This window comes from Tenebrio molitor, chromosome 1, assembly GCF_963966145.1.
Source record: "Tenebrio molitor chromosome 1, icTenMoli1.1, whole genome shotgun sequence".
Classification (NCBI taxonomy): domain Eukaryota; kingdom Metazoa; phylum Arthropoda; class Insecta; order Coleoptera; family Tenebrionidae; genus Tenebrio; species Tenebrio molitor.
In genome coordinates, this window is record NC_091046.1 from 15,785,504 (window position 1) to 15,799,394 (window position 13,891).

The 13,891-nt window shown below is 34.1% G+C and overlaps 1 protein-coding gene across 1 annotated transcript in view; it reads left to right on the forward strand.

Moving 5' to 3' along the window:
* The first annotated feature begins 12 nt into the window (after positions 1-12).
* The window catches only part of LOC138141266 (RNA-binding protein 12), a 52,349-nt gene continuing 38,470 nt past the window's right edge, over positions 13-13,891 (forward strand). The window contains exon 1 of the mRNA XM_069061969.1: positions 13-191. The gene's annotated coding sequence lies outside the window, so the exon portion shown is untranslated. The remainder of the gene's footprint in view (positions 192-13,891) is intronic.

Consider the following 13,891-nt stretch of genomic DNA (forward strand, 5'->3'; position numbering starts at 1 on the left):
GCCATCGCGCCAACCGCCAACCTTCCGCCATTTTGTTTAGCGATTGTGCTGACGTAAGAGTCAGCTTGTAGAATTTGTGTATATTTTCTCAACATTATCGAAGTTATTGAAGACAAACATCACAAATTGTCATAAACATATTTGTTAGGGCGGTTTTTGGTAGTTCGGTGAAGAATTTTTTTAAGATCGAGGTAAGTTGCCAATTAACTCAGTAACTGATAAAATGTAGACGCCTCCGCAACACAAACAAGGGCTTTACACCTCGACTATAATTATTGTATGGGTGTCTTTTGTGCTATTCCACTATTTGTTACTTTCTTGGGAGACACTATGTCGTATTTCTTTTATAATTGTTTACACTTAAATACAATTTCAAAGGTTGGAAAAGAAATTGTCTGTTCTGGGCTGCCACATTTCTCTTTTTATTTGGAGCGGCTTTTCTTCACAAGTTCACAACGATGTTCGAATCAATGGCGTCGATAAAAAAAAACTTGAAATTATGTTTTCTAACAAATAAATCGTTTTCCGAGTATCACACAACTTGACCTTTCAGAGAAGTAAGTGAGAAACTGCTTTATTTTATTTTATGAGGTGTTTAAGTTATACTTCGTCCAGCGAGAGATTGGGAGATTTTAAATTATAGGCTTGCAACACTACAAAAATGCACTAGGTATAATACATTAATTAGAGCATAATTTCTGGGGGTGTATTCTTCAATCTGTCGTATACGACATGTCTCGAACGGTTGTTGTTGCACACTACAAATATTTTCTATTTTTCCATTCTTGAATACCAAGCGAATAGTAGTTTATTTAACGAGTTCGTGTGTAAATTGGACTTTTTTTGGCATAATTGGGTCAGTTTAAAACGCGAATGAAACGAGAATTGACAAATTCGTATGCACATTTATCACTCGAGATTGAAGAATAGACCCCCAGGGCAAAAATGTTATTGCTTGAAGGATATATGTACAATTTCAAATTTTACGTGCGCTAGGTACTATTTTCTCTACCTAGAATTTAGTGATCTTTATGTGAACCAATCTCTCGCTGGACAAACTTTACCAAGTTTAGAGATTTTACATTTTTCCAAAGAAATTTTAAACTATAGTTTTACACATTTTCATTTACCTAACTACCCACAGCATTACAAATGAATTAAAGTAATAAAGAAAAACATTTTAAACAAAAACAGTAATATAAGATCAGATATGCAAAAGCAAAACATCTCTTACATAAGATCTTTTGTTAATTCTCGTTTAATTTGCGCATTATTAATAATTTAGTTGCCTTATCCAATGAGAAGGTTCGGAACAAAACGTGACAAGTCAAAACTATAAATTTTCATTTTTGCAAGATGTCGAAAAGGTAAGAAACCTTAAAAATGTATATTATCCGTTCATCTGACATCCTCACTGTCAATGTCATTTTTTATCCAAATTGGCCGAATGTACAGTTGCGGAAATAAAATTTCGGGCAGTATTGTCAGTGTCATAATATTAACTCTAAAACAATCTTTACGTTAATAACCTCATTTTTACTCTTGTCATGTTTTTGTCTTTTTGACTTAAATATGTACATACATATTTGCATTCAAAAATTGTGATTTGTGGCATAATAGCGGGTAGGCAACATATCAAAGCCATAATTTAATTACACTTAGTGCAATCAATTATTCAAAACTCAAAATTCAAAAACTGACTGCGTGACTGACACAGAAAAGTTTAATTTTTGAATCTCAGGTATGACACTAAAAGGTGGCTTACAGAGATTTTGTTGAAGTGACAGAAAAATACATATTGCTTTAATTCCGCAACTGTACATCAAAATTTCGACTTTTTTTTTGAGTGTACATTAAATCTAGTGATAAATAAATTTGGGTTATAAACCGGTGTTTCAAATTATTTTATTTAACGCTATTTAAGTTATTGTATCTAGATCTTCCTCAGAATAGAACTCCAATTCTGATTCTAAATCGGACACGGCAAGAGAAATAGTTATAAGAGGAACATCAGCAATAGATAAATGACCCATATACTTCTCCAATGTGGCAACATTATTGTACGTAAATTACCAAGTTACTATAATAAGGATTTTGAATATTACCAACAGCCTGTCGACCTGACAGTGCGCATGTCAAGCGAACGGATAATATGTTCAACATAGACATTATTTAATGTGCAAAAAAACAGCCACACAATTTACTATAAAATGAAAATTTTTGTTTTGAGTGTACTTACAGGAATATTATCACCACTGTCAAATTTGACATGGGACTTCTTACATTATTTTTACTGTAACACTGACTTAATAAAAATAGCCACAAAAAAACATATTCCAACATACCGAAGATAAATTTCAAGTAAAATGAATATTACTTACTCGAAAAGGTAACTTCGTCGAAGTACTAAGAATTTGCAGTCATCAGAAGCAGATTTAGCGCGCCGCATGCAACTGATAAATACATACTGCAAATTTTTGCGGTGAACAGTGAGGAGATACATATAAATAAAAGACATAACAAGTTTGGTGGCTGCAGATTGATATTTCTTCACTTGTTAACAATGCTTGCTCACCTGAATCAAGCAAGTATTTCATCTTACATTGCACGAATTTTTTAAACAACATACGTTGCTAAAAGTATAATCTTCCACGAATCATAAAGCAAATTGGCGGTAAAAAGATGCGTTCACAAGACAAAAGTTACTAAATTTAATAACTCTAGTTCGTCATTACAAAAATAAATTTCCTATAGAGACTGTTATTAAAATGGGTTGTGAAAATTTAAACAGTGATAAAACTCATCAAAACAAATTACTAGAGAGCGGATTTTATGCAGTATAAAATGTCAAAATATGTACATAAATATGCACTCGAATCTTTGAAATATGCAGCAATATGCACTATTAATCCAAAATATGCAAGTATATATATCGAATGACCGAAAACTAGGATTTTGAAGTTTTTTAGAGGAATATTGGCTTTACATAATGAAATATTGAATTCTTCATTTTTTTCTAGAGGTTTCCCCAAGTAACGATTCTCGTAAAATTGTTTTCAGAAAGTTTAGTTTTCTTCAAGATTTCTAATTTTCGTTATGTGCTGCGTGATTTGAGATTTTCATTCACATATCTTTTAAAAAAAAATTTGAACATTCAAAAATATGACTTCATTATCATTTTAACTTATTACGAAAACCATTAAAGACAATAATGTAACGTACAGTTGTGTTCAAAAAAGTGTTATACAGAATTTGTCGTGTGTGAACTTGTACGTAATTTCGTAAAGTTCAAAAAGTGTTGTACTTACAAGCTTTGTTGCGTGTACGCTTCCTAGCAACACCTAATAATGCTTATTGAACACAAAAATAGAAAAAACAAATTCCAGATAAATACAAAGACACATCCATAGTGATGTTCTGATATTTTTTAAATCCGATACACACAACCGTAAAGTAGTATACCTATATAAAAGTTTGCTAAGAGTAGGGCAAACGCGTATATTTGTCAACTATTTTTGGTCCAAATTTGTCAATTTAATGTCATTAGGTCAGTAGCGTCACAAGAATGACAAAAAAGCCCCAATTTACACACGAACGAGTTGAATACAACGTTTTTTTGTTCGACGAGCCTCTTAAAGGCTCCAAATCGCTTAAAATCTTTAAAATTAGCTTGACGTTTCGTTTTGACAAGCTGTGACATTTATCAAAATCCGTTCACGCAGGAGAAAATTCTCAAATTCTGAAAGTGTCGAACAAAAAGGCCTTTCCATTTTTATCAGGAGCTACTTTTAAACTCGAAAATAATGTTATAAATTCGTTAAGAAACAATAGTGTTTCCTGATTTACTCTCAAATTAAATTTACTTAAAGCCAATGTCGTCGTCCGGGAACTTGTCAGTTTAAACCGCTTGGAAACCATATCGATAAAAAAAATGCTGTTAAAGATGATTCATCTTCGGTAGATTCTGCAGCTAACGTCCCAATTTAACACATTTAATGCATGGGAAACTTTAATTTTGTTGAAATGTCCCGTATTCAATAAATCGATGCTTAATTTTGGAGCAAATTTTAAATCCACAGTTTCTTCATCACAAAATGCTCAATTTTCACAAGATTGCTTGGTAATTTGTATTTTTCTACAAAATATGGTGATAACTGTATACTTTTGTCCTGCACCAAACAATTCTTAATGTTTTTCAATAAATGTGGCCCATCTGCTAAGAAGTAGATTTTTCGTCCATCAGAAGGATTTATAATAAAAAATGTTTAGTCGCACAATGTTTTCCAGCCATATTCCAAATTTTCTCCACATCGCTTGATTTGCCGCCCCCATATCAGAAGTAACCGAATGATTAGTTAACCCTATTGCACTGGTTTTCTGAAAATATCTCCTAGAATCATTCCATTGGTGCTGTCCCCCATGTAGTAGAATGCGGCTATTTGCTTCCACCTGGTTGAAATTCCTCCCAGCATAATTACCAAAGCTTTACTGGCTACACCTTTATGTTGAGGGAAAGTAATATTGCCAACATATGTTCCGGTTTGAACGCAATAGTCTAATCCAGGTTTTATTTACATATATCCATTTCATCCAAAACTAACATGCAATCTTTAACAAAATCATTATTGAATGTCTCTATCTTAATTTTCATAAAATTTATAACATCATCTAAAACTCCCGACTTAGGGTCCGATTTCAAGTCATGGTGGCAAATAGGTGCAGCGCAAATGTATAGCTATCTTTGTCCTTACCAATATGCGTCATCTTTCTCTCTTGCGCCGTTACCATGACAACAAGCGCGACGACAGTCGCAAGTCAACTTGAAATCGGCCTCTGAAAATGTAAATTTTGTAAATGATAATTTAATGTGCAAATGGCAGGAAATGGCAATTTCATTTTTCTCAACATGGTATATCCACTGGTTCCACATGCAAATTTAAGTTTCAGTGCTTTGGTTAAAGTTTCGTCTGATTTTTTTTGTTGTAATGGCCTGAAGTTGATCTACTGTAAAAACATTTTCCAATTTTTCTCTTTTAGTTCTCTATTTTGACGTTTTTGTAAGTAGAGGGCATTACTTAATTTTTTGTTATTTACTTTAAAATTATCAGTCTCTTTAAATTCTGAATTTTTTTTTGAGATGGACGTGATCAAAATATTCTTTAAGTTGGTTTAAATTTTCCGGTAACGCAGCACACATTTTTTCTTCTATTTTTGAATTTAATGAGAACTTCGGAAAGCCGAAAATAGAAGGTACAGCATGCTTCTTCAGTACTTTCCCATAAATTTCCCACTGATCTTCTGAAAAATGGTCTTCATATATTCTTCCATTCTTCGGTGGCATTCTATTCATATGCTTTCTCCAAACAAAACGCTTATATGCATTTTTCGGGGTAGATTTGAAAATTATGCCATCTTCGGTTCTATTTCTACATCGTTCTACACTGCAGCCTGTCATTGTTGTTATTTGACGAACCGCAATGAATGTCACAATGACGGATGTTTTAATAAAATGAACGAATAGGCTGTGGTAAAAGTGATCCACCAATCATATTGGATCACGCTGTTTGCCCTACTCATAGCAAACTTTTATATAGGTACACTACCCTAAAGTAACTTATCATTTTTCCACCTGCTGTACAAAACACCTTTTCGTTTATTTTTACCAAAACAGATCCCGTGGAAAAAATCTGAAATGTTCTATAATATGCTAGAATATGCATAAAAGGGCGAAATATGCATGAAAAACCATTGTTTGACTAAAAATGCAAAATATGCAAAAATTAATTAACACCAAATGATCACTTTTAGTGCCATTCGTTTGAAAACTGAAGGAAACTGCTTAACTATTAAAAATACAGTCTGTTACTCGGTTAGAATGAAAATTCGATGTACTCGTGGTTCCTTTAGCTCGCTAACGCTCGCGCTCGGAATCTTCCACTCGTAGATCGAAATTTCATTCTAACCTCGTTACAGAATATACTATTCTATATACTCCTTTTTCAAAAAATCTTTCTAAACCCAGATAAAATTTTAATTAGTTTCATGTAAATTTTGGTACCCGCCAGTCAGTGTGTCCTAGCGTACACTAAAAGCGAATAAAGGAAATAAAATTATTAGATAATTAAGCAAAACCAATTCTTTATTGGTAGTGAAAGTGACATTGAACTTACACACCTCACTTGATCAAGGGCACAAACCTTTCAATGAAATGCTCGAAATGACGTCCTCCGTTATCGATGCACGCATGTGCCTTTCGAGCTTGAGTTCTCACCAATATGACGGAATTTTGTCGAATTGACTCGACAGCATTATTTATACGAACAGTTAATTCTTCGACGATAATGACTGGAGTCTCATAGAATACACAATTTGTTTCAAGTGGCCCCATAAAAAAAAATTCACAGGGGTTTGAGTCCGGTGAACCAGGTGGCCATAAAACTGGTCCGTTACGACCGATCCACCGACTTTCTAAATTAGCGTCCGACCAATTTTTAAGGAAGTGAATTTACCTAAATATTCTTCACCATTTCAATGTTGAGGTAAAACACATGGCCCGATCAAACGATTCCTAATTATTCCCGCCCACACGTTAATTGAAAATCTTTTGCTGGAAACAAAGTTCTCGGATTTGGTGTGGATTTTCGTCCGACAGATGTGGGTATTACGTGAATTGAAAACTCCATTTCGAGTAAATCCTGCTTCATCTGTGGTTAAGACGATGAAGACGATAAAATCGGGGTCTTCGCCGATTTTCTGAAGAAGCCATTAACAAAATGCAATCGACGTGGTGGATCTTCTGGTTTTAAGTGTTGGATACGTTGAAGATGATAAGGATGTAATCCCTGTTCATGCAGCGTTATCCAAATTGTGAAACTGGAAACGCCCATTCCTAATGCAAGTCGTCGGCAACTAACATTCGGTTCTTCCTCAACTTGCAGAATTTCAGGCCCCAAATCCAAAACACAGCGAGATCTTGAGCGGTCTCGTTAGCGAGTATTTAAATGCCATACGAGTCCAGTAAAATGACGTTTCTGACGAGGAGCCTATACTATTTTTTCGCATTTGAAGAATATTAAAATTTGTTCGTACAAAAGTTAAATATGTATTACTCAAAATCGTACAGTAATGGTTGCTATGTTGTAAAATGACCTATTACTGTACGATTTTGCGTACAGTAATATAGTTCATTACTGTACAAAATGCGAAAAAGATATTTATGTGCATAGGAACTTGGAGACCGGGAAATTTCTATGTACAAACGCCTGGCTGCCTCAGCGTTAGATAAAGGTTCCCCATAGATGAGCACCATGTCTGTTAACTCCGGATTAGTGTACTGCACCATTTTTAACGATAAATACGAGAAATTCACTTTCTCATGCCTATCCGCCTGGATTTTTGCCGTAGACGACTGGATGACACGGAATACGGTGAAAATAAATTTGAGTTTTCGAAAAAATGGTAAATAGAAAAGTAACTTGTTCTGAGGAGTTCTATCACCGTTTAAATTTTCTCAACGCATTTCAATAATGCCCTGTGGATTCGACTGAATACAAGATTGCACAGGATTTAATTTCTTCGTATGTACTTGTAATTATTGATGCAACTGATACAAGCACTTTTGAAAACAAGTATGGAATCCTTCGAATATTCATTTTCCCATAATTTATCACTTGAGCTATTTTAGACTACAAATAATTTTCTCTAAAGTCTTTAAATTTACGAAGAATAAAACGCACAGTTAATGCGACATCGTAATTTTTGTTAATGTTAAAAATGTAATGCAATAAGAAGATTTCAATCGTATTGTGAATAAATAGCTCCAGTTAAAATATGTAATAAACTGCTCGACAATTGAAATGGAACACTCATATAAAAATTAAAATGTTTCCATCTATGAGCAACTTTTAAGTCGCAATCTTTTTAGAATGATTTGAATGATAAATTAGTCGTTGCTAGGCCACGATTTTCTGTAAAAAACGCATCAAGTAGCCATGTGTCAAAAAATTACTTATTCTTTACCAATTACATTGTTTTGCTCCGTAATTGTTTGGTGCATAAACTCTTATAAATTGATGCTAAAGTTAAGTTAAAAGCATTTTTAGATTAAATAAGTATCACAAAATGGTTTATAATCGTTTAAGCATTGATAATTTGAATGTTGCCCGGCGAATGGTAGAAGATGGTGTCTCGCAAAGAAGAGTGTCAAGATTTTTTAATGTCTCCCCCAGCGTGATTAATAGAGCCTTACAAAGGTTAAGAATTTCCGGTAGCGTCGACTTTCGGCATGGAGGAGGTCGTCAAAGACATACAACTCCTGCACAAACGCAATATGTGAGACTGCTAGCTAGGCGGAACCCTACACACAATGCTTCAAGAATTAATAATGCGTTCAGAGCAGCCACGGGAGTTGTGATTTTGTCAAGAACGGTTGTCAGAAGGCTGCATGAATATAATCTACGGGCTAGAAGACGTGCAAAATGTCCACTATTAACACGGACTCAACGCGCTGCTCGTAGAGCTTGGGCACAAGAACACATGAATTGGACACTTGAAGAATGGCAGAATTGTCTGTTTACAGATGAATCAAAATTTAATCTACACCATTCGGATGGAAGAATTTTTGTTTGGAGAAGACCTGGGGAGCGATACCATGAACGTAACATGGCTCCACAAGTGGCTTATGGAGGAGCGGGTATAATTGTTTGGGGTGGGATCATTTTGAATCGCCGCACTGAGCTTATCTGTTTGAGAAGGGAAACTATGAATGGGGAAAGATACATTCAAAGATGTCTTCTACCGGTTGTTATCCCATTTGCACAAGATTTTGGCGATGGTTTTATTTTTATGGACGATAATGCTCGTCCACATAGAGCAAGAATCGTAAACGACCTTCTTGAAGCTCAGAACATTCGAAGAATGGTTTGGCCTGCAAACTCACCAGACTCCAATCCTATAGAGCATGTGTGGGATCGTATGCAGCGTCAGTTGTCAGAACGATTATACTACCCTGACACACTAGATGAGCTTGAAATTGCTCTCAGAGAAGAATGGGAACGTATTCCTAGAGAATATATTAATAATTTAATCAGAAGTATGCCCCGAAGAGTTTTGGCTGTGCACAGAGCACGTGGAGGGCCTACAAGATATTAAGACAAGTTTTTTTTAATTTTTTTGTGAATTTTGTAAAAAATATTTATTTTTTTTGTTAAGTGTAGTTTCACATTAATCTTAAAGTTTTTGAATTCTATACATTTCTTGTCTTTTTTGAAGAAGTAGATTTGAAAATGTTGTTTCACATAAACCGTGAAATAACATAGTGTCAAACATAAAAACTTTTATCTTAAACTTTTGTTTCTAAAATATTTTGCAGCTATTTTTTTAAGCGTTCCATTTCAATTGTCGAGCAGTTTACATATTTGTGTACTATAGCATTTTCAGAATCCCGAGAAGATTTTTGTTTTAAAGCTGGAAGTGCTGCGAATTATTTCATCGCAATCGACATAAATAATATGTAACAGAAAAATACATACTTGATTTTTAGTGAAGGAATTTATAAGCTAGAAGCATTTAAATCTGTGTACATTCGTTTTTGTAATAAAGACGATTTTTTCAAATGGCGCCACCTGAAAAATTACAGTTAATAGAAATTTAAGTATCATATATGGGTTAACAACGCAAAAACGTACAACAAAAGCAATGTTTTAACGGGCTATCAGATGGCAAATGTTCAAAGAGCAATTCCCCTTCTTCTATGTCTGAAAACGGTATTTGATACATCTTGCAGCATTGCAGACGTAGTACTTTAAAAACTTGGCACATTGTGTCTTCTAAAAATTGAAGTGAATGTAGCCTGGGCCGTATTGTACATTGTATATGACCATTTGTTGCAATGACTTGTTCATCAAACCTCCTATCAAGTAAGCATTATGACGTGGAGCATCATCTTGTTGGATGTATACCCTTCGCAAAACCACTAGTGATTGCAATTCTTTTCTTTTTGTAAAAAAAAATATCGTTGCCAATTTAAACGCCACAGGAGTATTCGAGTATTCTGTCCGTTGAAGAGTGTTGGTGAATAATGATTTATCAAAAAAAGGATGAACGAAATGAAATTGTGGTCTTATCGTTATTATGAAGCAATCAGTCACAGTAATCCAGCAAAATCCAGCAATCTTCATACAGATGTTGACGTAATTGATATTTAAATAAATCAAATTGGTTTCGAGGATTTATTTTTAGTGGATTCATGACTAATTGCATTTCTTGTCCATTTTTCTCTGGTCGGGGCGGTGGGATTTGATTCATCATAGGCCAAAAATGAAAGATACTGCCTGCAGGGATGCCGTCTTGGGGATACCGTTTCGTATACAGACGTCGGACTGCTGCTAGGTTCTTTCGACATTCGCCGCAAATTAGTAACATGTCTACTTTTTCATTTTTTGAAAACAAGATTGGCTTGACAAGATCAAGATAATGCCAAAAAGTAGGTACTTCTACCAGTGACGGCTCGTGAAGTCTGGGTGAGGTGAGACCGAGCGTCAGGCGCATTTTTGTGTTTGCAAAAACACACACACTATGGCTCCAAAAGGTGAATTTAAAGCCATCAATTTTGGGAATCCATATTATTGGACTATTTTTATTTATTAATGTTACAGTGTTTTTCTTTCGTTTTTCCTCTTTTGTCAATTGTATTTCACTATTTCTCATTTTTGTAATGTTTATTTCACAAATCAAAGAATTTTATTTTTAACAGTTCTCTTATTATGAGTAAAAAAAAATCACACTTGGATTATTACTACAAGTTACTGGCTTAACACTAATACTCGTAAGTTATAATTAAATAAAACTAAACCTTGGATTAAATAGAAAAAAAAAATGAAAAATCATAGTTGGCCGATGGTTTTGAAATGTTGTCTAGGGGCCTAGATGTTGATTCTAAACAACCTTTCTTAATAACTTTTTGTCGTATTTACCACATAAAAGGCACTTTACAGAAAAATAGGTTTTTTGAAAATTTCAAAGGCATTCTTGACTTTTCAAAACTAAAATTATATTAAAAATTAGTCTTTAACCAAGCAGGGCTAAACCCCAAAAAATTAAAATTTAAATCGAATTTTTTTTATCTTTTACAAGAGTCGTTTCACCTATCCAGTCGCAGCACTCCAGGTTAAAACAAGAATTAAGTGTCTCAAAAAAAAATACTCGTAAGTAGGTCTAAAGTAAAGACACGAAAATTGTGCAGATGTGTTCAGAATTTTTTCATGAGTCTGAAAATGTAATGACTAATAATTTCAAAATCAAACATTTCCGCTACGGTGAAATCCGAAATTAAGAAAAGATCAACCAGTACGTCAAAATGTGGCATTTTGCGTCTATAAACTGACGTGTTTTATTTTAATAATTTGAAAAATGGAGGGTAAAAGAAAGGTGCTAGTAATCTCATACATTTTTTCAGTACTTTTTCTTTGTTGTGTGTATTCTGTACTATATTTCCAATGTGAGTTGTTCTCCATTCCCACCACTGAAAATGCCGGTTGACCGCGTATTGCTACCAAGTAATAACCAGTAAAGTGGTAATCATATGAAGCAATAACATCCCCCAAACCCCAGTCTTGTGACTACTGGCCACCCACCACGCTTCTGCTGTTACCCAAATACTACGAGTACTTACGTATTGCTACTGCTAAACTGTAATGGAAGCTTAAGGACAATACCTAACAGATGTTCGTTAACTAAAGTGTGTCTTATTAATTGTGTACAACTCCTCGGAAGAAGGTGTGGAATTGTCAAATTCTGCTTCTTATTTTACTTTCGTCTAAGAAAGTGTACGCCAAATTGACCTTTATATGAATCTACGCTAAAACTCGGAATGTTTTTTTTTATTGTCGAGAAAAAACTTGCGTATACATACAGTATTATTTCTTTTTCTGCGTTTTATTTAAAATCAAAGTAGGAAAAAAACATTGTAGTAAAGGACCTGAAAGATAGTCAAAGTTGTTACGAAAAAAAAGTAGTTTAAGAAATAATCAATTATTCTATATAATCATTATTTATTAATAACAAGTAGAATAGCCATTATGTTTTATTACTTCAGCACATTTTATAGGCATAGAAAAAATCAATTTGTCTATATATTCTGACGACGTTAAGTTGTTCCAGGCTCTTTGTGCTGCCTCCAACAACTCTTCTCTGGATTCTAATCTTCCTCCATTTTCTTTCCGAGTTGCCCGATCAAGGTGGTCGCAGAGGTTCTCTATAGGGTTTAAATCGGGACTCTGGGCCGGCCATTTCATTACGTTCACTTTTTCTGCTAAAAACTACTCCCTTACGATATTTCATGTGTGTTTCGGGTCATTGTCCTGCTGAAGTGTCCATCGAAGGGGCATATTGTCCTTTGTAAACGGAAGCATTTGTTCTTGCAAATTGTGGAAATAAACAAATCTGTCCATTATACCCTCTATGAGATGTAATGAGCCTACCCCATAAGCAGAAAAGTATCCACAAAATTTTCATTTCCACCTCCATATTTAACGGTACCTCTTGTTTACTTAGAATTGAATCTTTCGTTCTTTAGACGTCTTATCCAGTGTATGCCATCAGAACTGCACAAGTTAAATTTAGTTTTGTCAGAGAATAGGATGTTTTTCCATAGGCGCGGCGTCTAATTCAAATGCTCTTTTGCAAACTGTAACCGGACTCTTCGTTTTTTAACAGAAATGAACAATTTCTTTGCTGGTTTCCTTCCATAAAATCCAATATCATTAAGTCGATGTCTAATAGACCTCACTGACAAACTTACATTTGGGATTTCCTTTTTTACTTTTACTGCATTCTTCTTTGATTGAAACTTATCAATTATTAATTTTCGCATATCCACAGACAAACTTTTACCTTTAGGCTTCTTTATTTAGCGTATATACTACAAAGACACACAAATTTTAAAGCACATAGCTGTGGTAACTCGTTAAAAATGAATAAAACCAAATGTTTCTTTACTTTTGTCCCTACGAAAACAAACAAAAAAGCCGTTTTGGTACAAAAACTTATCATATTCAATTTTTTTATGACTATAGTTTCTTTTGAGTCGGTAGCATCTGCATTTCCAAACACATTTTATTCATATCAGTTTTTGCGGATACAATTCGAAGTTTTTAATTTGTTTCTTTACTTTTGGCCGGTACCGTATATGTAGTAGATTCATTTTTGTAATGACGAACGGGGATGTCATGGATGCTAAAGTTTCCCATAAGCCTTGTCCTTGTGTCCTTCATTTAATATTTTGTACATATGTACTTCTGGGACTGAAGCCTGCACAGCACTTAGGGAGAGTTTTATTTTAGATTAGAATTTACCGAAAAAACATCCGCCACTGCTTCTACAATTTTGCACTTTTCGTACTTGCGTTTCCATTATCTCCATGAGTAATTTCTTTAATTTTGTTGAAAGCCTTTAAAATGTGCTGGTTCGTCTGCTTGCTTATTGATGCTTTACTCCGTTTTGGAAATTCATTCATTTTGGCAGTGACAATAATACATATTTGACAATTTGAATCATTGCCAACTGTCTATTTTTCATTTCTTTTGTAAAAAAATCTAACAAAGAAAACGTTGCAGTTAGTTCGTTATTACAAAAATGAATGCATTATACAGTTGGTTGGAAAAAACGGGAATTGAAAATTTTCCTAATGTAAATTTGGTTTTGTCCATTTGTCAATAAATTGTCTACGTGACAATAGCTATCAAATAATTTTTTTAAATGTCATTGAATTTTGACCATAATTGTTCTAACCTATCTCTCGTAAGAAGGTTTCACACTAAGGACAAATTGTAAAAATGTGTCAATTTTATTCTGACAATTCCCGTTTTCTTTTTTTTTGTTGCAACCAAATGTA